Here is a 23047-nt window from a genome sequence, read left to right as displayed (position 1 = left end):
ATCCATGACTCATGGATACTGTTATTATATGAACTACAAATGCTCATTTTTATTTAACTGAAAGAGCATACTTAGAATTACAAATAAATATCATTAATTTATGGTCGAATTAATTGTCTTATACATTTATTCTTATCTAAGGCTATGATCATTTAGTATCCGGACACTTTATTTCGGTGATATCTACATTAATAGAGCTCGGATATGCTAAACTTTAGTAGCGTTGTATTGGTTATGAAAAGGATTATTTTGCCTATTTTTGATAGATTTTTAAGTTTACTTGTGTTTGAGATATTTACGATGCAAAAAGACATGGTAAAAATAATTTTGCACAAATTTGCTCCTTTTACGCATTTTGCGCCTCGAAAATTCTTCATTGTTGACTTGAAAGCTTATGAACTGTTGATTTTTTCTGATTTTTGTATCGGACCAAATGATTAAGAAGTATAAGGAGCCACTCTAGTATGCTCACGAAGTTCAATCCAAGCATCGTAGTGGAACCCTTGATCTTAAATATGGTAAAAAGTCTATGAATATTGGGGATAACTGAATGCAGACTCCTTAAATAAAGCAAAAAATCCATTTCCGGCAGGCATAAAGTGTTGCCTGACTAGTAGACACCAAGTAAATAACTAATAATGATCAGTTCCAAAGATCGCAATCTGTGCATCCGGTTTTTACGCAATATTACAGATGTGTTCTGATGGACAAAAAAATTTATGTTAAAACCGGATTTAAGAGATCAAATTTTCCGAGAGGCCTACTCATGAAAAGGTTTCAACCAGATTCCAATTGCTTTTTCCAGGTGAGTTTGTGTTAAATATCATGATTTTGCAAAGGTTTTGCTTCTGAGGTAAAAAAAAATAAATCAATACAAGACTGGAAAAAGTGTGCAAAGATAAAAAAAAGAGGTTTTATGGAAAAGTTAGAGTATTTATTGAAATCATTGATAATTTTTGTTTACATTAAATGGCATTTTAACACCTTCATTTCCTCCATAGAAAGTTTTTCGATCAATTGATTAGTTTTTAAAATACACACGTTTGTAACTGCCCGGATTCTAAATGATCATAGCCTTAATCACAACATAATGTTTATTCATATCGCTTTTCTTCGAACTCTTAGAATTCAACGCTGAATAATGTGGACTGATTTGCGATTCTTTGCGAAATTTGAATGCGTATACAACAAAGTTGTTTTTTTTTAAATGGATTTAGATGTGGTAATTTATATCATTTCGAGAGCCAGTTTTTCTCAAAGCCATCACCCAAAATCCTCTCTATGCTATCTTAAAAAGAGGTATAAAATTTAAAGCGTTTATACGTCTCTTACTCTTCATCCACTGTTCCAATAAAACAGTTTTTTAACTTGGCTTGAACGCTAGTTTTAAAAGAGCGTTGGGTGGTTTATTAAAACAGGTACCAAAGCCTTAATAAAACAGGAAAGTATGTGTTTTATTGAAGCTTTATCAATACTTTTGAAACTTTTGTACAACATTCTTAAGACAGTGTTTTATACAAGTTTTAGCAAAACTTTCGAGGTTCTTTAAAAAAACACGATAAATGAAGCATTTCCTATGTTATAGTGAAACAGTATTTAGAATATAATGCTATGGAAAGTCTTCATAAAACAATAATAAAACTCAAAAAAACCAGTTGGCTTAATCTGTGTCACTTGGGAAAACATGGTAGAAATTTCTAAGTATTGAAGAAAATTGCAAATCATATAAAATCAGCAACAGATTTTTTGAGTATTGCATTTTATAGTTTTTTTTTTGTTTTTTTGTAAATCAAGACAAACGTTTCACCTGAAAAAATATTAATATAGAAATTTAAAAAAATAATTTATAGATGATCAGAGGTTGTACTTAGGCCAAAAACTGTCGTCTTTCAGGCGTTACGTAAATTATTGCATTAGCTGACTTTAAGGAATTTTATGCAATCATATGATATCATCAGATCTTTAAATAACCATTTCGTATATTAATAAAATTCTTTTTTATGTTTCAAATTCAATACTAATGAATAATGTCGATTTTAAGTCTTTGTATTTAGTTTTTTTTCTTAATATGCTTTAATTTTTTTTATTGGATTTTTTAACTTTTTTCGATTTTTAAACTTTTGTCTAAACATTTCCGTGTTTTCAAAAATTTGATATGAAAAATTATGACTACCTACAAAAAGTGAGGACCACAAATAAAAAATGGAGAAATTTAATCGGATTTTATCAAACACATGGATTGAGATATTTATTTTCTTATTCTTCTTTTTTCCGCATCAAATTCGAAAAATACAACTCAACTTCAAACATTTCTACTACACATCGTTAATTTCCATAAAAAAATCGAAACATATCAGGTGTTGGATGGAATTTATCCTCCGGCTATCGTCGTACACCATTTTGTCCGAAAAAAGTTTTTTGCTGCTCCCAAACTTTCCATTTCCTTTCCGCTCAATGTGGGTGGGTGGTTTTCCCGAGCAACAACAAAAAAAAACTTCACAGCGCACCAGGAACAAAGGATCATTTTTAAATTGGTAATAATCGCTTTGTGTTCTGGAAACCCCAGACGAGACGAAACGAAATGTCTGAGACGCGTCATGGGACTCGGGAGAGAAAGGAGCAAAAGTTTTCGGCAATAAAAATCTGCGACTAATCTGATTACGCTCAATGACCCGGATTTTTATCTTGGGCGAAATTTAATTCATTATCGTCGTGGAAGTGCGAACCAGAGAGGGATGCTACAAAAAAGTAGGAGAATTTTTCGTAATGAAGTCCATTCAGTGCTTTGAGAAAATGAGGTTATGATTTCTAGGGTTTTGATGAATCAAAAAGAAAGAGAAAGGAGGTTATTGCCAGTAACAATTGAAAGTGTTTGTAGGATATTAGTTTAGTGAAATCTTTACAGAAATTTTAGTAACTATTTTATTGGCAGTATTTTAAAAAACAGGATTCCCCTTGTTATTGTTATATTTTCTAATATTATAGCAAGAAAATCTGATTTGTAAATAAGGACAAAATTGTCAAAAAAGGAATATTCAATGGTTTCAGATAAATAATTTGTAAGTCATGGAACTGTTTAAAATATGAACCGAACCATTGTTTCTGTCCCCAAATTTCAATATTCTCTTTCACATAAGCTGAATTTGGAATGTTAAAAAATCAAATTGGTTGAAATTGGTTTAAAATAACATTTGGTTAGTTCCAATATGTTTCTTTAATGGGAAAGAATTATCAGTTTTAGTGGGGAACTTTTGAATAAGCGAGAAATGGGATGAAAATTTTGTAGAAGTACATTTTGTTCGGTAAATATTGCGGTTTTCATAAATATCAAGCACCAGCACCAGTTTTTGACCTTAACAGATTGTTCACACTTAAACTTCTATCAATAAAGAAAAAAAACATGTTTCTTGAACAGGTACGACCTAGATTTTTAGTGTTAAATGCGATGGTCAACGATTTTTTTTTAAATTAAGACAACAATTACTGAACTTAGTATGAGGATATCAACCGATGAATCAGTAAAGATGCTTTCTAAATATTTTCATCTTTGCTTTTCAGCTGTTGAAAACATGGCTTCATTCATTATTTCATTGTCATGTTGTCATGTTCCAATAACTTTTAAAAATAATGATTTCAAAACTGTGCGCACACCGTAAGGAAAAGGGACTTATAGCGTACAGCCAATAAAGAATATGTCAGTTGAAAAAAATTGTCATACATTCATTTGAACGAATTCTAAAAATTTTCTGATTGTCCAAAAATGTTGGAGCAAACCGTATGATGAATAGCCAAGGGCAACATTAACGATAGTTAAGGTGCTGCTTAATTTTAAATATCCTTTGAATAAAGATAACTTTCTCATTTTAACTCTAACATTAAAAAAATTTCATTCAACCAATAACGCTTATTGAAACTCAACATTCATCCACAGTTGTATTTAAGGTACTAATAAAGTATTTTTTACGAACTTGAAAAAAATACAATAGGGCAACACTGATGACAATTGTGATGCATTGAATAAACCATTTTATATAATAAACCACAATGGTAAAAAATAAATAAATAAAAATAAGGGGAAATAGGAAATAGATACATAGATTATTATGCATTTCCAGGTTTTTCTCATACAAAATATTTAGAAAAATAATATCCAATTATGCTGTTATTTCTTGGAATTACCTCAAAACTACTTTTTATCTTCTAAGAAATGATTTTTTGATTAAAAACCCTGATTAAAATGGTCTTGATTTTGTTGATTAATATTGCCAAAATTAATTTTGATTTTTAAGTGAACATGTTGAATAATACTTCAAGGCTCCTGAGGGTCGACCAAGGAGGTAAAACACAGTGAGCGTGAGGCAAACTGTGAAGCAAAATGTTCATTCACCGGATGAATTTCACAAGTTCGTTTATGAAGTCCGACAGAACCATAAAAAATGACAAAAAAATATAATGATGGAAAAATTCTAAAAAAATTTGACAATATTCTAAAAACAATTACAGATGTGATAAAAAATTTACAAAAGTGACTAAAATATGACAAAATTATGACAAAAATTTGATAAAAACATGACAAACATATGACAAAAAAAAAATTATAGAAAAAAATGATAAAACTTTCTTTTGACAGATTTTTGTCATTTTATTAAAAAAAAATTCATAATTTTGTCATTTGTCTTATTTTGGTTATGGTTCCGCCAGATTTTTTTTAATTTGATTTTCAAAAAAAAAATCATAGTTTTGTATTTTCTTTTGTTTCTATTATAGTCGTTTCAACATTTTAATGTCATTCAAGACTAATATCAATGATGCATTTATCGGAAAATAACTGGAAAACTAATCCGGTACAACTGTTTTCGACAATTACCCTTGCTGATTCGAACTAATGGACATCATCTCAGGAGGCAGGTTGCAGGTTGGCAGCAAGGTTGCCGAAATCATTGAAAAATCTGTATTATCACAGAATTTTGAGCAAAATATCGTCATAGAATCTGTGTCACAGATCACAGAATTTTTGAAATTTTCACAGAATTAACAGATTCTGTAAATTTTGAACAGATTTCCAATATTATTTTTTATTGTCACTTTCGACAATTTATTTCTGACTCTGAATCTTGAAGGTTTGAAAACAAGCTAATGAATATTGATTTTTTTGTATTAAAAATGTAAGTAATTCCCAATTTGTTGATATTAGACATGATTTCTCAATGAACTTCATAGAAATAGCGTAACAGAAAACCGCCACAGAATTTTAGATTAAAATTACAGATTTCGAATTTTTTTTTTCGGCAAAAACACAGAATTTTTTTCGGCAACCTTGATAGTTTGACTTGGTGTTGTCATAATTTTTCATTATTTCGTCATATTTTTATCAAACTTTTGTCATATTTTTGTAGAATATTTTTAATTTTTTTTCGGATTTTTGTCATATTTTTTTTAAATGTTTGTCGTATTTGTCATATTTTTATATATATTTTTGTCAGAATTTTGTTATGTGTTAATCTCACCCTTTAAAATTTTGTCAGATTTTTATCATAATTTTGTCAAATTTTTGCCATAATTTTGTCAGAACTTTGCCATATGCTAGAACATTTGTCATATTTTCACCAACGTTGTCGCAGTATTCTCATAGTTTTATCAAATTTTTGTCAGATTTTTGCGATTTTATTGTAATTTTTTTTTATTATTATTATGTCATATTTGTTATTTTTTTGTTTAATATTTATCTGACCATATTTGAGATCTGACAGGATTTAAAAACTTTTTTCAAATTTTTTTCATATTTTTTATAACATTTGTAATATTATAGTCATTTTTGTTATATTTGTCATATTTTTGGCATAACTTTTCACTACATTTTACTGCATTTTATTCAAAGCTCTATCATTTGTCACTTTTTTGTTTGTCATATTTTGGTCATAGTTATTTCAGATTTTTGTTATTTGGTTGTCAAGTTTTAGTATTTCATGGTTTTGCCACCGTTTTGTAACAATTTTGTCAATATTTTGTCATATTTTTATGACATTGGTTAAAACTTAGTAGGGGAGAGTGAGGTATCATGAGCCATGAAGAAACGTGGACCACTCTGAATATTTCGGATGTGTGTTGAGATAAAAATCTCAATCCAATTGTCACATCGTTGCTCTGCGTAAGTATATTTTTCAACTTGTAAACGCATCATATGCTTCTTTTATTCAACTAGCTCAAATAAATTACTTTTGTACATAATTAATCAAGCACTCGCAAATTGCACCGCTGGGAATCCTGAATTAAATAACAAAAAATATGCTCAAATGCTGATGGTCTCAGTTTTGTCTTGCTTTTTCACGTGGAAAAGGAATTTTTCATGAATCATCAATAAATCACTCAAACAAAACCAATTTGCAAATCATAGCTGGTGGGGCATCTTGGGCCACCTTTATTTTGACGTTATTATACACATTTATAGCTTAAAATAAGCTTATCCGATCTGTAAAATTTGTTGATACCAAATGAAGAATTTTGAATAATATTCTGTCAATTTTGTGGAATCCGATAGAGACGTGCATAAATTCTGTATATGGAATTTTTCCAAAACGTTCGAGAGATAGGTTTTAAAAACCATTTGATCATACACAACTCTCTTATTTTTTTTCTCACCCAAAATTGGTTGAAAACAACTAAATGTGTTATGAAATTACAGTTTTGGGTCAACTCATAAACTTTGCATTTTATTTGGTCATTTTGGGTTTGGTGGCTCACAATTCTCCACCATTTATCAAAATTAAAAAAAAAATACTTTTTCAAAAAAATTAAAACTCGGAAAAAAAATTATAAATTTTTTTATTAAATTGCCTAATGATACGTTAGAAATGTGGCATAACAAACCATTTAACTTGAAGTTATGGAGCAAACAAAAAATGTGGCCCAGGATGCCCAGGATCGCCTCAGCATATATGTATATACTGACCCGGCAAACTTTGTTGAGCCTTTGAATTTTCACCAAAAAATCATCATTCAAGTAGAGGATAAGTAATTGATTGAGGCTCTCAGAGCCAAAAAGGAATAAGTGACAAAATGTTCGATTTTGAGTAAATGATGCCAAACGATTCTCATATTTTAAACTATAATTGGTGATTTTTTCAGATTTTTGGAATTTTTTTACATACTTTTACATTCGAGAGCAAAATACTATTTTTCGAAAAATATATGGAAAATTGCCATATATTTAGTGGATCTCAACACAGGTCTCAATCAAAAAGAAATTTGTTATTTTTTTACTATCAATCTACAAATAGCTATTTTTATTCACTCCACGAGAAAGGTGAATACATACAGTGGCTAGTTAATCGTGGAAAACGTTTATTTGAGCTTCTATCATATCTAACGTGGATTCATGCGTTGTTATTTCCCATATCAGTTTTTTTTTATTATTCAAATTCCCTCTTATCACCATTTTTATCGCCCATACTTATATTTGAATAAATTTTTACGCTGGTGCCTTCCTCTAGGAACAAAAATAAACAGAAAAATTTGTTAAATTATTTCTTAATTTTCAGCGAAAGCTGAAAGCGATATCTTCTGGGATAGACTTAAGAATGAATTTTATTCCGTTCTACAATGTTTTCTTTGTTTACAGAGGATTCTAGACATTGTTATGTCAATATTCGGTCAACGGGTTAACCCCAAGATAAGTGCGCTTAAATTGTGTTGTTGAAATGTGTCACCATTTTACGCAGTTTAAGTGCCTTTTTTCGCCAAAATCCTGTAAAAAGTGTTCTTCACAGTATACCAAATTTGCAGTCATGGTACATTTCTATTTGCAGTGCATCTTCTCATGGTGTAAAATTTAATTTTTTTGAATAATTTTTTGCAAATTTTTTATTCTGTTTTTCGATATCTGTTACTGGTCTCTGGTTCTGGTCAAATAAAATAAGAACAAAAACAATATTAATGAAATTTTGATTCCCAGCAACTTTAAATCAAAGGATCAAAAAATCATTTTTTACAAAAATGCATTGAAAACTTTTAAAATTTACATGAAATAAGAATTACGCATTTTTAGAGCCTGTAAATAATTTAAGAGACTTTAATTTAGGCTTAAGATATAATTGATAACATTTATTAAACGTTCATTCAAATGATTGATTTTTAGTGTGTTCTTGATTTCAAAGTCAAAAATGAATAATTTTTAACATTTGAGTTTAACTAATGTTTATGAGTACATATTATCAAAATTTCATTTTGATTGTTTAATATCTGGTTTTGGATCTTGGTTCAAATTTTTGGTGAGACAAAAATTTTATAGTTAACTTTATTCATATTCTTAATTTTGATTAATTTTTTAGCATTTAAGTATAAAAGAAATGAGAGGAGATTTTCTAACGTCTGCTAACCATCCAATTGATTTCTTACAATGATGAAATTCTTATGCAATCACAAAACTGATGACTTTATTTCCCAAACTAACGAAATAAATTCTGATCAATTCATAGAAAAAATCAATTAAATTAATTTAAGTTTGCTTTAACTTATTAGATTAAAATAAGACCTTCTCGTGATGGTACAATAAATATGATGAGAAGATTTTTCAATGGACTATTTTATCGTTACCAAAAAAATTTAGAGTATTTTTTAAATTTTGCTCTCATATCGTTAAATATTATTCTTCTTGAGTAATGTGACATTCTTCAATATGATCTTAAAATAAACTAAACTTAAAAAAAGGGGTTTATTAAGGATAGAAGAATTTTTCAAGCGCGTTTTAGAGCTATTTTATCTAGAAATCTGACAATATCCGACATTTGATTTAAAAATTTCCAATCCAAATTTGACCAAATCCAGGAACTACTGAACAAAAATCAGGATAAAAAAAACTTGAATAATTTTTTGTTTATAGAAACACTTCAGCTGATGTTGAATTGTATTTTAAGCTTCTAGAAACCGTTTATGATCATTTTGTTAAAGCCTCGCTAGAAAAATTTCATTTTCATACGCCAAAATCATAAAAATTGAACAATTAAAGCAAATTTTTTGTTTGATTTTGCAACTAAAGTGAATGAAACTTGGATAATCCAAGATTTTTTCGACGAAAATCGAGCTACCGGGTCGGATCGGACTTTTCCAAAAATTTATATCGAATATCCAGATATACCCGGGTTAAAACGGGGAATCCTGCAAACTCCGTGTTGATCAGATTAAAATATGTTCGAGTTGCCTTGATCCTGAAGCAAAAACGACTATTTTCGGAATTATACTCCTTTCAGGTTAAAAGCGGTTTTTTTTTTCACTCCAAAAGAAACATTACCACATCAAAGTATCCATTTCACTAGTGCCACGTGAAGAGTACAGTGCACAGTGGTGCAGAACATCAATCTAGCTGTACGAAATTAATAGCGCCCAGGGATGAAGAGATAGACATTCGGTGTCTTCAGCAACATTGTTCAATTTTACATGGAGCATATTCTAATATCAAAATTTTTGCCAAGGGGTCCACCAATAGCGAGATAAAAATGCTAACTTTTTTGTTTTTCAAATTAGGGCTTTGATGTCTTCGACAAAGTTGTTTATTTAATCAAAATACATAAGTTTGTTGAATATGTCAAAGTCCCATCACATCACCCTCAGAAGTTACAGTCAAAGTAAAAAAAATCTCATGAAAAAACAGTTTTTTGAACCTGACACGTTGTAGATTGGATGAAATGGTTCGCTGTCTTTGAAACAAAGTTGTAACAAGCCACGATCTACAATTGTCTCATACATTATGATGGGTTTAAAAGTTGCTGAAGCTCTATAGAAATCATTTAGTGTATTTTATTGGCAATTTTGGAAGGCTCCTCCATCAAAAAGTGCACATTTTCGCAATACCCCCTTTTTTGTGATTATTTTTGATGATAAGCGGTACCATTTCCATTTGAAATTAACGGGGAAATCGGTGGAACTGGTAGAGATTTAAAAGATTGAAAATACACTTTTTGTATAAAAAACCTATTTTGCCTATATAAAAACCGTTGAAAACATTTAATTTATTAATAAACTGTTGCATTTTTCCTTCATATAGTTTGTTTTATTAAAAGACATTAAAATTCTTTTTTTTAAATAATTTAAACTCCAAATACATTAATGGAACTAATCTGTTAAATTTGGTAGAGCACTAAATAAGTATTGGATATCATATAAATGAATAATAGAACCGGTTTTGCCAGTACAATATAACTGCTTCTACCCAATTTAACAGTTTAGTTCCATGATTTTTTTCGAGTTTAAATGATTTGAAAAATCGAATTTTAACGTCTTTTAATAAAACAAACTATATAAAGGAAAACTGCAACAGTTTATTAATAAATTAAATGTTTTCAACGGTTTTTCTATAAGTAAAATAGGTAATTTTTATACAAAAAGTGTATTTTCAATCATTCAAATCTCTACTAGTTCCACCGATTTCCCCGCTAATTTCAAATGGAAATGGTTCCGCTTATCATCAAAAATAATCACAAAAAAGGGGGTATTGCGAAAATGTGCACTTTTTGATGGACGAGCCTTCCAAAATTGCCAATAAAATACACTAAATGCTTTCTATAGAGCTTCAGCAACTTTTAAACCCGTCATAATGTATGAGACAATTGTAGATCGTGGCTTGTTACAACTTTGTTTCAAAGACAGCGAACCATTTCATCCAATCTACAACGTGTCAGGTTCAAAAAACTGTTTTTTCATGAGATTTTTTTTTACTTTGACTGTAACTTCTGAGGGTGATGTGATGGGACTTTGACATATTCAACAAACTTATGTATTTTGATTAAATAAACAACTTTGTCGAAGACATCAAAGCCCTAATTTGAAAAACAAAAAAGTTAGCATTTTTATCTCGCTATTGGTGGACCCCTTGGCAAAAATTTTGATACTAGAATATGCTCCATGTAAAATTGAACAATGTTGCTGAAGACACCGAATGTCTATCTCTTCATCCCTGGGCGCTATTAATTTCGTACAGCTAGATTGATGTTCTGCACCACTGTGCAGTGGCAACGAAAATGGGTGCCAAAACTTCCGACATAAGATGAATGAGTGAAATACGGAATAGTGGTGCCATGACTATTAATTGATTGCAATAAAAACTAAAAATTAATTATCAAATTCCACAAAACTATTTTAGAAATTATCTCTTCGTTGTGTTTTTCTTCGCACGAAGACAAACACAACAGAAGAAAGTTGCATGCAAATCGGATGAACCCTGCAAGAGTTATATTTTAGGTATATTAGGTAAATTATATTTTTATTTTTTACATTTTTTGTAAATCTTTTTTGTCAGTCTTCATGTACTTTACGAGCCCTTTCACTCAATCCTAATATTATGCGGAGTTCATGCGATTTTCCGTTATTTACAGTATTTTGAAGTTAAGTGGAAGATGCCATATTAGATTTCCAGATTGCGTCGGACGCGTGTTTGACTTCTACTTATTGAGCCCTTCCACTCTCCATATTGTTTGTGTTTTATATGCTTTTTATTCACTTCCAGTACTTAAAGTTGAACAGAAACCGACACGTTAGATTTCAAAACGGCGTCGAATTTCAACTTCTTTCGATTAACCCGGTCACCCAACACTCAGAGAAATCTTGGTATTTGAACTAAAAAAAATGATTGTGATTAAAAACAAATTTTCTATTGAAACAAACTTTTTTTAATTTGATACAATGTATTAAGAGTTTGACTCTGAAGAAACATTTTTGAAACAACATCTTTGGACTAAAAAAATACTTCGAATCAAAGAATTTGTTTAAATTTCAAAGGTGAAAAATTCTTTGAAATAAGGAAAAACAGATAAGAAACAAAGGATTTTCGCTTCGTGCTCACTGTGTCCTCCACCTAAGAGTTATCCAATTTGAGTGATATTTCGTTAAGATTCTTATTTTATTATTTATTGATCAATTTCAGAAAGAGGGATTCCAAACATTTTGGCTTTTAGAAATCCTTATACAGCTAAAGGCCACCCTGATGAATACTTTCGTATTGGATGTCAATTTAGATAACCTTCGATTTAACATTATGTTTTAAACGCTCGTTCGTTCTTGATTCAGTAATAAATTCAACTTCAAATAATTTCGATAAAATTATTCATTTTTGTGAACATGTAACAAATGACATAGAAACAAATATGAATTCAACAAGAACCGAAAAACTTCAGAAAAAACGTTGATAGTATCTGAATTAGACTCACCATAACATTCCTTGACACAAGACGAGAAAAATTTACTCCGGGACACCCGTTCATTACGCAAGTTGCTTCTATTTCCGGCCGACGGCAGCACCATTGAATATTACATAACTTTATGTTTGTTTGAGTACTTGTTTTTCCTGAGCTTCCGACTCAGCATCCGCCCTTCCATCCTTTTTCACCCGGCTTGCAGCATCCAGTTCCAGCAAATCTTCCGACCAACCAGGCTTTATTACTCCTCAGAGATATTTACCTTTTCATTGGAAACGGTGCTGTTGTAGCACCTTGGCAAACATTCGTCAATGGTCGGTCGTCGGCAGCCCGCCCAACTTGGGTCGTTTATTTTCCCAACCCGGAGAATGAAAGAAGGAACATGATTCGACAGTTGTCTGAGCTCTTTCGTCGTTTTAGATGAAGTGAACCTGAGTCCTGTACCTTGAACCTGAAACGGGCAGACTCCAGTGGGGACAATTTCCGGCAAACCGTTAGCACCATAACCTATCTTCTAACCATCAATCAGATGACGAATTTTCTACCTTCTAGGGATAGGCTGTGAGCGAGCATTTTTGGTCCAATGTGCTAGAGAAGAAGTGCGGTTGATTTATATTTTGCGTAACGCACTTATTTTATGACGACTATAATAAAATGCTTTCGGAATTTGCCAAAACTGGGGCGTTGTTTTTGCAAAGCTTTCACCTCAGCCTGTGATGCAAACTTTGTTGCACGTTTTATGACGCCGGAAGCTTTTGGGCTACCTCCGGATAAATAATTTAGAACGGAACTCAACGTCAGCATCAATGCCGATACAAAACGAAGACTATAAAATATGTATTTAATCGCAAGTTTAAATCACGGGATGTATTGAAATTTAATAACTATCGTTTTGCATTGCATTCAATATAAATCATACCAGTTGTTAAACATAGAAAAACATACACTGTAGAATTAATCTTTTCGTTCAATGGCGACCGTCAAAAATTTACTGGGATTATCAATGTTGCTGTCTGTTTGTCGTGCTAAAAGTCTGTTGAACAAAATGATTTTTTTTATTTGTTTTAATAACCTACTTGTATATTGAGGCATCTGATTATGATTTTTTTTCGATTCACTATTCAAAGTTTGGTACTTTAACTAAACTTCAAATTGTCAACTAAAATGTTCAAAAAACCAAACATCAAACCCGTAACTTTTAAGATAGCTATCGTCTTATTAAAACAGCCTCGGGAGAATATTAGTGCGCCAAACCAAAATTCCATAACAACACAAGTTAGCTAAACTCATTAGGACCAAACGTTTAGTGACACCACACTTGGGGCCCCAAAGTGTCGGCCAAAGATTTCCCCTTCTGGATCCTTGACACCAAATTGGTAAGATCCTGTAGTAGCTTTTCGGGGGTTTCCTACCAAAACGAGCAAAAAGATTAAAAAAATTAAATAAAAACTCATAAAGACCGTAGTGCGATGGCCCTGGCCCGATGGCAATTAGGACAAATTAAGTAACAGTTAGCGCAAGTTTGGTCGGGCTGCTCGGGAAACTTGGCGCCGCAATGATTCGCACTTTTTTCTTTGGCGGTCTCGTTTCGGCGGAAAAGAGTTTTCGCCGTGTTATTTCGGTACAAGTCGCATAACAGCCATTAGAATAGAAGTTTATTATGCTGGAGCTGGAAGCAGCCGAAAAAATTCCCGGGAGGATCGTGGTCTCGTATAACTAATTAGGAAGAAAACACTAACGGCTTTTTGCTGCCGATTGATAAAGTTTGCGTTTGTTAGTCACTTTATTTGATGAATGTCTTTTCGCTGGTTATGATGTTTGTGCAAAGTTATTTAAAAAAAAAATGGTGAAAATTGTATGACATTTGTCTCACTTGTTTAATTAAAAATAGTAGGGAAAATAAAGGCATAATGGCCACCCTAACGAGGATGTTTATTTGACCATAGAAAAAAGCTATAATATGTGAGATACATAATTGATTCGGGTTCAGACACTAAAAAAGTCTATTTCCTAATTGACTGAAACTTTCAAAATTAGAAAAAACGTTTAAAAATGCATTTTTTTTTCCGAAAGCTGCAAATCAGCCACTATAGAGACATCACAAGAACTTCTGTACAGTGATTTTTCGTTTTAATCGCGATAAAAAAAAACTGCCGTAAACTGAGCCAAATCGTACTATTAGCGAAACTGTGAAAATATCAATCAATTATGATCTGAAATGAATAATATCTAATTGATTCTAAAGTTATGGAATAGAGAGCTTATCGATAAAATGGAACCAAATTTGGCATGGGAGGATATTTGGATACAAGAAAAGGTTATATGCATATTTCAGACTTCTTTCTTCTTCTATTGGGAATAAAGTAAGAGATGAGGGAGGCTCTTATACAATTGTTTTCCATAAACAAAGAACTAATCTAACAAATGGAACCAAATACGACATGGGAAATCATTTTGGGTACGAAAAATGGTTCTGTAATTATTTGAAACAGTACTCTTCTTCCAAGGAGTACAGAGGAAGTGGGAAAGGAGTTTCAATACAGTTTTGTTGGTATAACAGCTAGCAAATGGAATCGGATTGAACATGGGAAGGTATTCAAATACGAATTATGTTTCTATGAATGTTACAGACCTTCCTGCCTGGCAGTGTGGAATGGGGATATGATATAGTTTTTGATTACTAAAAAATGGGATCCCTACCTCTTTCCAGCAGTTGTAGATCGGAAGGGGAAAAGGGGCTTAAAAACGAGTTTTTTGGCATAAATCTAGTACTTTTTAATTAATAGAGACTATATAATATGCGAGAAGTTGTTTGCGTACGAATAATTTGAAACCATCTCTTTAATCTCGAAAGCTTTTCAGACAAATGCAATTATTTTCTTAAATTTCATTTATTTTTGGAAGGTGAAGCAAAGCACACCGGGTCAGCTATTACGTAATAAATTTCTTTTCTATATTATCAATTGAATTTTTATTATATATTTCAATTCGATAGACAAGCAAAGGAGTGATTCATGAATACTGTTGAATATTTTTTGTTATGGTTGTCCGATTTTTTTCAGCTCGTATCCAGGCTGGGAAAATAAGGGAAATTGTATCTAAAGATCTGGCAAAATTCGGGCATTTCACTTCAAAATTGACGACAGCGATCTTCAGTGATAGATACATGGATGCTTTTAAGATGTTTTACTGAATCCATAGGTTTTTGATGATTATGTAGCTCTTTCAACATTGCTTTCGAATATGTCACAATTATCCAACATCATTTTTAAAATTTGTTATACAGTGAAAACCCGATTTTATCACCCCATTGATGAATTTTAGAGTGATAAATCGGGGAGAGTGATAAAATCGGGAGATTTAAAAAAAAAATGATTTTAATTCGTCATAATCTAATAAATTACTACAAAAAACGTATATTATCCCAATAAAACAGTGTAGAGGTTTTGTAGAAGATATTTCCTTTTTTTTTTGACATATTACTAGTTATAGGTCTTTTTTACATCAAAACATCATACAATATTGGTTTTACGCATCTTTAAACACCTTGTTTCGACCGGTGTTATCAGAAAAATTGAATAATCTCTAATGGTTCAAATCCTTAAGATCTAATTATTTCTTTTGATTATAGTTTACTGAAGATAAGATTCAAAACTTCTGTTCAAATCAAAATTAAAAAAAATTTAATGTGCCTGTCAGATATTTCGCCTCTAAAATGCCTGGATGACTCGAATGATTTTCCAAAACTAGTTCCTCTAGGACTTCGTACCAGCAGTACGCAAATTTTCAGCCGGAATGTCAATTCCTCCTAAAGCTGTGTTGTTACTGGATAATTGCTCAGCACATGAATGATGAGCTTAAAAGCGATAATGGTTAAATAACTGTTTTTTATGCCTACAAATGTGACTGCAGTGATTCAACCCATGGACCAGAATGTAATTCAGAACTGTAAACTAAAATATCGTCAAAAACTTTTCTACATGTCATGGCTCGCGAAATCGATATCGGTCAAAGCTTGAAGAGCATAACGTTGAAGGATTTATGCATCCACGATGCTTGGAGTGAAATAAAGCGTACAATAATGCAGTAGTCATGGAGGAAAATTGGAATTATTTTAAATAACAAACTCGTTCACGAAGATGGTGTTCCCTTGATCCATTTGATTGATGTAAACAACCGTGATGAAACTATTTTGCCACAGGACCCTGAGGAGAGAAATGCAAGTAAAGTGGATGAAGAAATTCTGAACATGACGCTGGATGCTCAGTCAGCACTAAACGAGCCCCTCGAATCATTAGAGCCATTAAAAATATCGGATGTAGCACCAGACTCAGAATCAGCAGCATCTACCCCAAATGATTCATGTGAAACTTCAAGAAACATAATTGATGTTGAAGCTGTACGTGTGTTAGACAACATAGTTTATTGGGCTGATGCTTCAGATCTCTTTATAGATGATGTCATCTTCTTGCAACGTATCAGAGAGATTGCTTTGAAGAAAGCTCAAACAAATAAAACACGGCTTTAAGATTACTTGAATATGTTCTTTTATACCATTATATTTAGTTATAATTGTATTCAACAACTTTGATTAACAAAAAACCTGGTTAAAACATGACTTTTTTGTATAAAAATCTTGATACGTCCCTAATCAATCATCTTCACTTCCAATATCGATGTAATCATCCATCAGTTTTGTTCCTTCAGAATAATTTCAACCTCAAGATGTTCAACGGAAATGAAAAAAGGCGATATTTAATATTTTTGCGTTGCATAAAAAATGATGACAAAATCGGGTAAAAAAATGAGACAAAATCGGGGGTAGACAAAATGGGGGGTAGACAAAATCGGTGTGTGACAAAATCGGGTTTTCACTGTATAGCAAAAACCAGCAGCTTTTTTTAATAATTTTATTTGGTGGCTTCCACTTTTCTAACGGTATTTAATTTACTAAGGCGATCTGCAGCGCAAGTTAAATTTTTGCTTCCGTAAAATAGGCAGTGTACATCCAAATTTTTAAAAAAATCAAATTTTGGGTTCTCATCTAAGTGAAACTTTGTTAGTTCATGATATTTAGGATGTTTCATCTCAAAAATGAAAAATGTATTAAAATATATAACTTCGCTATAAACATTGGTGAATTTTCAAAGATATAGATGCCTTTTTTTGTGTGAAGTCGAGAATTAAAAAAATCTTTTTTTTTTATTTTTGTATTTAAGTTGTAGAAAGTCTTTGAAAATATCTTATTACATCAATACGTTTTTTGAATATTGAAGATTCGAATCCAGAATAATAAAATTTGTTGTCACTGACTTGAAAATTGAACTTATTCCAGCTTTTTGGGGATTTGAACCGCTTTGGGCCGATCGATTTACCGAATTGTAAATGTCTAGTTCTTCTTTTATAACCAATATGTTTGCATTATTTATTTATGCAACGAGATGCAGCGTACAGTAGAGAATAAATCTATGATATTTTTATGAGCCAATAAAGCTCGCGATTTTTTGACGGCGAATTACGTCTTATGGCAACACTACTAAAGGGGTGCAAATTGAAACTCGCGAACGAATCTCGCACCACAAAAATAGCTTCATTAACGGACATCGCTTCCGAAGAACATTTCGTAGGGATTAATCATCCGATAGGATGAAAATTCCAGAAAAAAAGAAAAACTTTCGATTCGATTGTGTATTGGTACTCCTCAACAACTAAAACGCAATTACGAATATGTCCGTCAAAAAATAATTCCTAAAAAAAACTGCTTAGATGGTCCATGAGCCAGTTGAGATGAAATCTTCTGAATTAAATTCAATTATGCGCAGAGCATAAAAGATATAATCAAGCAGGATTTTAAAACTGTTTTTGATGTTACTTTTCGAAATTTTCTTAATTTTTTATCAGCAAAATTTAGCAGAATTTAACGATTTTAACAGCTTTTGTCGTAATTCTACGATCACTTAACGGTTGTGAACAGAGGAAAACTTTGAAATGTAATCAAAGCCTAACAGAACTACAATTATTCTTCCGTCTGTTTCAACCGGAAGGACTTGCGTGTGGAATTTTCCTCAAGCATCACAAAGGCATTAAAAGTATTTATCGTCAATGTTCTTCAAAATTTTTTATAAATTATGCCAGATTTTGTTTTCATTTATTTAATAAAAAAAAAACTAGCTTAACCCCTGTGTTCCACACCTAAGAAAAACTAAAATCATATTTCAAAGAAAGTCCATGTTAATATACTCAATGGCATATTTACTTAAACTATTCAAACTTCTTTTGGATGATAGTTCGGAAAGGAGCAAGGGCGGAAAAATGCTTGACAATTTAAAAAAAAGTTGCATAACCACAGGGGCTTAAGAACATGACTGGACGATTTGTGATGCCAATTAAAAGTTTCACTCGCATTCTCTATCAAAAGAAAGCTACAGCTAATATAATAAAAACGTGAGAAAAATGTAAAAGGACCTATTTTCGAAAAATTATCATTTAATTGGCATCATAAAGTGTTGGTACATGTGTTTTTCGATCTAAAAAAATTATTGGCAGTTGAGTCGCCCAAAGATGGAAATATGTACAATAGACTGCCCCAAATGTGTATGGGAAATTCAAAACCCTGTGAAATGTTATGCGCTGCAGGCTAAAATTGATTCTAGTCCTAGTACAAGATCTCATGCCAAATTTGGGCCAGATCGGACCACGGGAGCTTGAAGCTTGAAGTTTGTATGGGATTTCGAGACATTTTGCTTGGAAGAAACATGAAAAACCTGTTTTTCATCAATAACTTTGGTTCTCGTTGGCCGATTTCTTTTAAAAACGGGTTTTCTTAAAGGATGATATTTATCACTGTCAATGAGACGGGGCGGTCGAACATACTGAAGCCTCATTAACAGTAATGAACACCGTAAAAAAGTTAGCCCATTTTTGAAGCCTAACAACTTTTTTATCTTAACTCTTATCGAAATGCGGTATTCGGATGAAATATTTATCATAATTTAGGCTTTTAGAGAAATTGATTTTGAAAGAAATCGGCTGACGGGAATCAAAGTTATTGATGAAAAACTGTTTTTTTTTATTGCCATCACAAATCGTCCAGTCATGCTCTTAAGCCCCTGTGGTTATACAATTTTTCTTTTAAATTGTCAAGCATTTTTCCGCCCTTGCTTCTTTCCGAACTATCGAATGAATATCATCCAAACTCAAATATTAGAAAAACATCAAAAATTGCAATCGAGCGCAACAACAATGGTTGAAATCGGTCAATATTTGACGAAATGGCATGTATTTCACATTGAGTGTTCTGGTCGGACATTTAGTCGCCTCATTAAAACAGTGATGAATGTCACCCTTAAAAAAGCTAGCCAATTTTTGAAGCCTAATAACTTTTTTATCTTAACTTTAATTGAAATGCAACCTTCTGATGAAATATTTGTCATAGTTTAGGCTTTAAGAAAACCCGTTTTTGAAAGAAATCGGTCGAAGGAGATAAAAGTTATTGACGAAAAACTGGGTTTTCATGTTCCTCTCGAACAAAATGTCTCAAAATTCCATACAAACTTCAGGCTCGTTGAGCGACCCCTTCCCGTGGTCCGATCTGGCCCGAATTTGGCAAGAGATCTTGTACTAGGCCCAGGATCAATTTTAGCCTGCAGCGTATAACTTTTTCAAAAGTCGGGTCATTTGGGGCAGTCTAATGTACACTAAACAGAAAGAATCGATTTCAGTTTAAACTATTATTCTATGTAGAAATTTTAAGATTTATTCTTGAGGAAAATGCAAATGTTCAGCTATTTATAGCGAATTATTTAGTTTTCATGGATATTCAACAGTCGTTATCTCTTATGTCGATTTAAATAAAGAATCCAAAGAAAACTGTTTTGAAAAAAGCATCTTCTGGCAATTTCTGATTTATTTAAATTTCAAAATCTATGATCAACTGAAAAATTTATCTCTTTGAAAAATATTTTTAAATTTGCACAACTTAGACTTTTTGAAGTGGGTTTCTCGAAATTTGCTTTATTATCAGATAATCCTTTCTTTTTCATCATTTGCAGAAAAAAAAAATCTGAGACCCATTTACACATTTTAAGGCAAAGCTGAAAGAATTTCAACTTCATAAAAAAAAAAAATTCAATTCAGACAATACTACTGAAGGCTACCCTATCAGGATTGCGCATGGCACCCTCTAAAATAAACGAATTTAAAAAAAAAATCAGATATCCATTATCTATTTTCAGGATCGTTTTCGTTTACTCACATCTTTAGATGATCAAAAAACCAACAAAGTATACTATTTTAGAGCTGTTAAGCAAGCTCACTGACAAACAAAACAAGAAACAGCGTGACGTTGAAATACTTATTTTGAATATTACAAACGTTTTAAGATCCAAATGACGATTTAACTTAAATACTATACGACTAAAATAAGCATTCAATGACATTTTCACATTGAATGCTTATGACATAACATAAACCATGAAAAATACCATAATCAAAGACGCTCTACTCTTTTGAATTAATGGAAAGGTCCAGGAAATGGTTTCTGAATGATTCATAAAAAAGCGTGATCAAATCGAGCGTGAATTTGGCGAGTATTGAATAAATCGAACTGTAAAAAATCAAAAAACCATTGTAATTGACTTCAAACTTGCTCTTGATGTTGCCACATTATTTTATTTCATTTAATTAGCTTTCGTTATGCTTCCGAAAAGGTAAGAGCAGTTTTGAAGATTTTTTTTCAGTTTGACCGCGGAAAATGGTGAATGCACAAAAAACGTTAACATGTTCCATTTGTTGAATCTTTTCCACAGAAAGTCCGAGTTTACTCAACTTTAATTCAAATCAGATTAATCTTAAAACTCTTGCGCGGATTCGAAGATTTTAATCATCAATGAAAATAAATGAAATTTATTAAAAGAAGGAAACCTAAAGTTTTCGGTTTAAATCTGCTTATTGTAAACCTGATTTGAACTTATAATTTTTGTTAGAAAATTGGTTTTTGAAAAAAAAACTGCAATATCAATAATGTGATACAAAACACCGAGATTAAATAGAATTATGTACAGATTTTTAAGAAGAATTAGAAATTAATTCCATAGTTAAAATCTGACGTCTTTTATTCTAAATAAAAAATTTGGTCATTTTCAAATAACAAAACTTTAAAAATTATCTCAAATTTTACTTTAAATAAATGATTTTCAGCTACAATCTAACAGTCCAAACATATTTTGATTAAAATTTTGGAATGTTGAATCAACAAGCAAATTCAAAAGTTTGTGGACTTAAATTATGGATCTTCTAATTTAATTCTGTAGTTCTGATTGTGAATATGAACAACAATTTAAATTTCCGATGATGAATCTGAATCTGAGTTTTCAGTTTTGTAGCGCCATTTTGAAGTTTCATTGTAAATATTTGAACTTTTCACAAGATGAAAAACTCGAATCTGAACGTGAACCAAAAAAAAATTTTTTTTCGTATATTCGGAAAATAATAAGGTATCAAAATATTGAAAATTTAAATGATTTTCGAAAACCATGAACCAAATTTGATATGAAATATTTTGCCAAATTTTAACTTGAATTTCAATGCAGCTTTTAAATTCTTAATTTTAATGATTATTCGAACTGAAAATAAAGAATCTCAAACTGGATACCGAATAGGAAACACAAAAAAAAATTTTTTTTAGTTATGTGAATATAAAACAAGATCTTTCGAAATGTGCTAAATTGAAATTTAAAATTCAATATTCAGAACTAAATTCTTATAAACAAGTGAGATAGTTTTGAAAAACTGTAGCAGTATTCTAAACATGGGATAGGTTTTTGAGGTTTTGGCAAAAGTTTTTCTAGGTTGTTATTCTTTAATCATAATTTGATTTCGAATAAAAAAAATTTGAGTCTTGAGTAGAATTCCTTGCTTGGTTCTCTTAGACCTTCATGGAGAAGTAGGAGGAGGAGGAGGAGGAGGAGTTCTGTTTGTTTACAATTGTGTTCTTATATCTAGTTAATCACTTTTTATTAGAAAAGAAAAGAAAAAAGATAGGGAAATATGAAAATAAAAAGAATTATAGACGAAGATCAATAGCTTTTGGGAAAAGATATATTTCGAACATGACGTCATCCGGGTCATATTGACCCGAACAGTTTTGAAAGGTTCAGATGAATGCATTTTCTATCATCATCTTATCAACGCGTAAATTAGGCGATGAAAAACAATCCAAAATACCCCATCGTGCGAAGCACTCGGGTTACGAGGTACGTCTGCACATTGCATAACAAGATACTTTCAAAATACGTTTTCAAGAGTGGCTCCAGAGAGTACTGGATTCCTTACTTAGTTTAAATCCATCCACCTCCCTGTGAACGTTGAAGGCTCAGTTCTAAACATACACTTTGAATTAACTAGAATACCATTCGGGATGAAAAGTTCTCCTGCGACGTTTCAACGAGAAATTGATGGCATTCAATTGACAATGAGTCGTACTCGGAAACAACTCTGACGGAACAATAAAAAAAAAAAGTATTTGTATTTAACACCTTCATAAATACCCATAAAGTAATAAGCTTGAAATTAAATTGAGCACAGAGGTATTGTGCAAACGGGTAACTATCATAGGAGGATAAATTAAATTGAGTTTCCCATCTACGATTATGTATATCATTGTGTTTCTAAAAGTGCTATCAAATAAGAGAACATCCTTGAATAAATCCAACATAAGTATCCCTGTCCAATGCAGTCTCGTGGGTTTATTTTTATGAAGACACACCTTCCTGTCAGCATCGTTCATCGAAATTCCAACAGGAAGAAACGTTTCCCACCAAGAGTGTTCAAATGCCATAAATTGGAAGCAATCCCCAATAACA

At 31.6% G+C, this 23047-nt stretch overlaps 1 protein-coding gene across 3 annotated transcripts in view; it reads right to left on the bottom strand.

Moving 5' to 3' along the window:
• Positions 1-23047, bottom strand: part of LOC129757709 (zwei Ig domain protein zig-8-like) — a 928615-nt gene that overhangs the window by 120499 nt on the left and 785069 nt on the right. The window lies entirely within an intron of this gene.

The sequence above is a fragment of the Uranotaenia lowii genome, chromosome 3 (genome assembly GCF_029784155.1).
Source record: "Uranotaenia lowii strain MFRU-FL chromosome 3, ASM2978415v1, whole genome shotgun sequence".
NCBI classification, from domain to species: Eukaryota; Metazoa; Arthropoda; class Insecta; order Diptera; family Culicidae; genus Uranotaenia; species Uranotaenia lowii.
The sequence above is the reverse complement of the archived record's forward strand: the minus strand, read 5'-3'. Positions and strand labels throughout refer to the sequence as shown.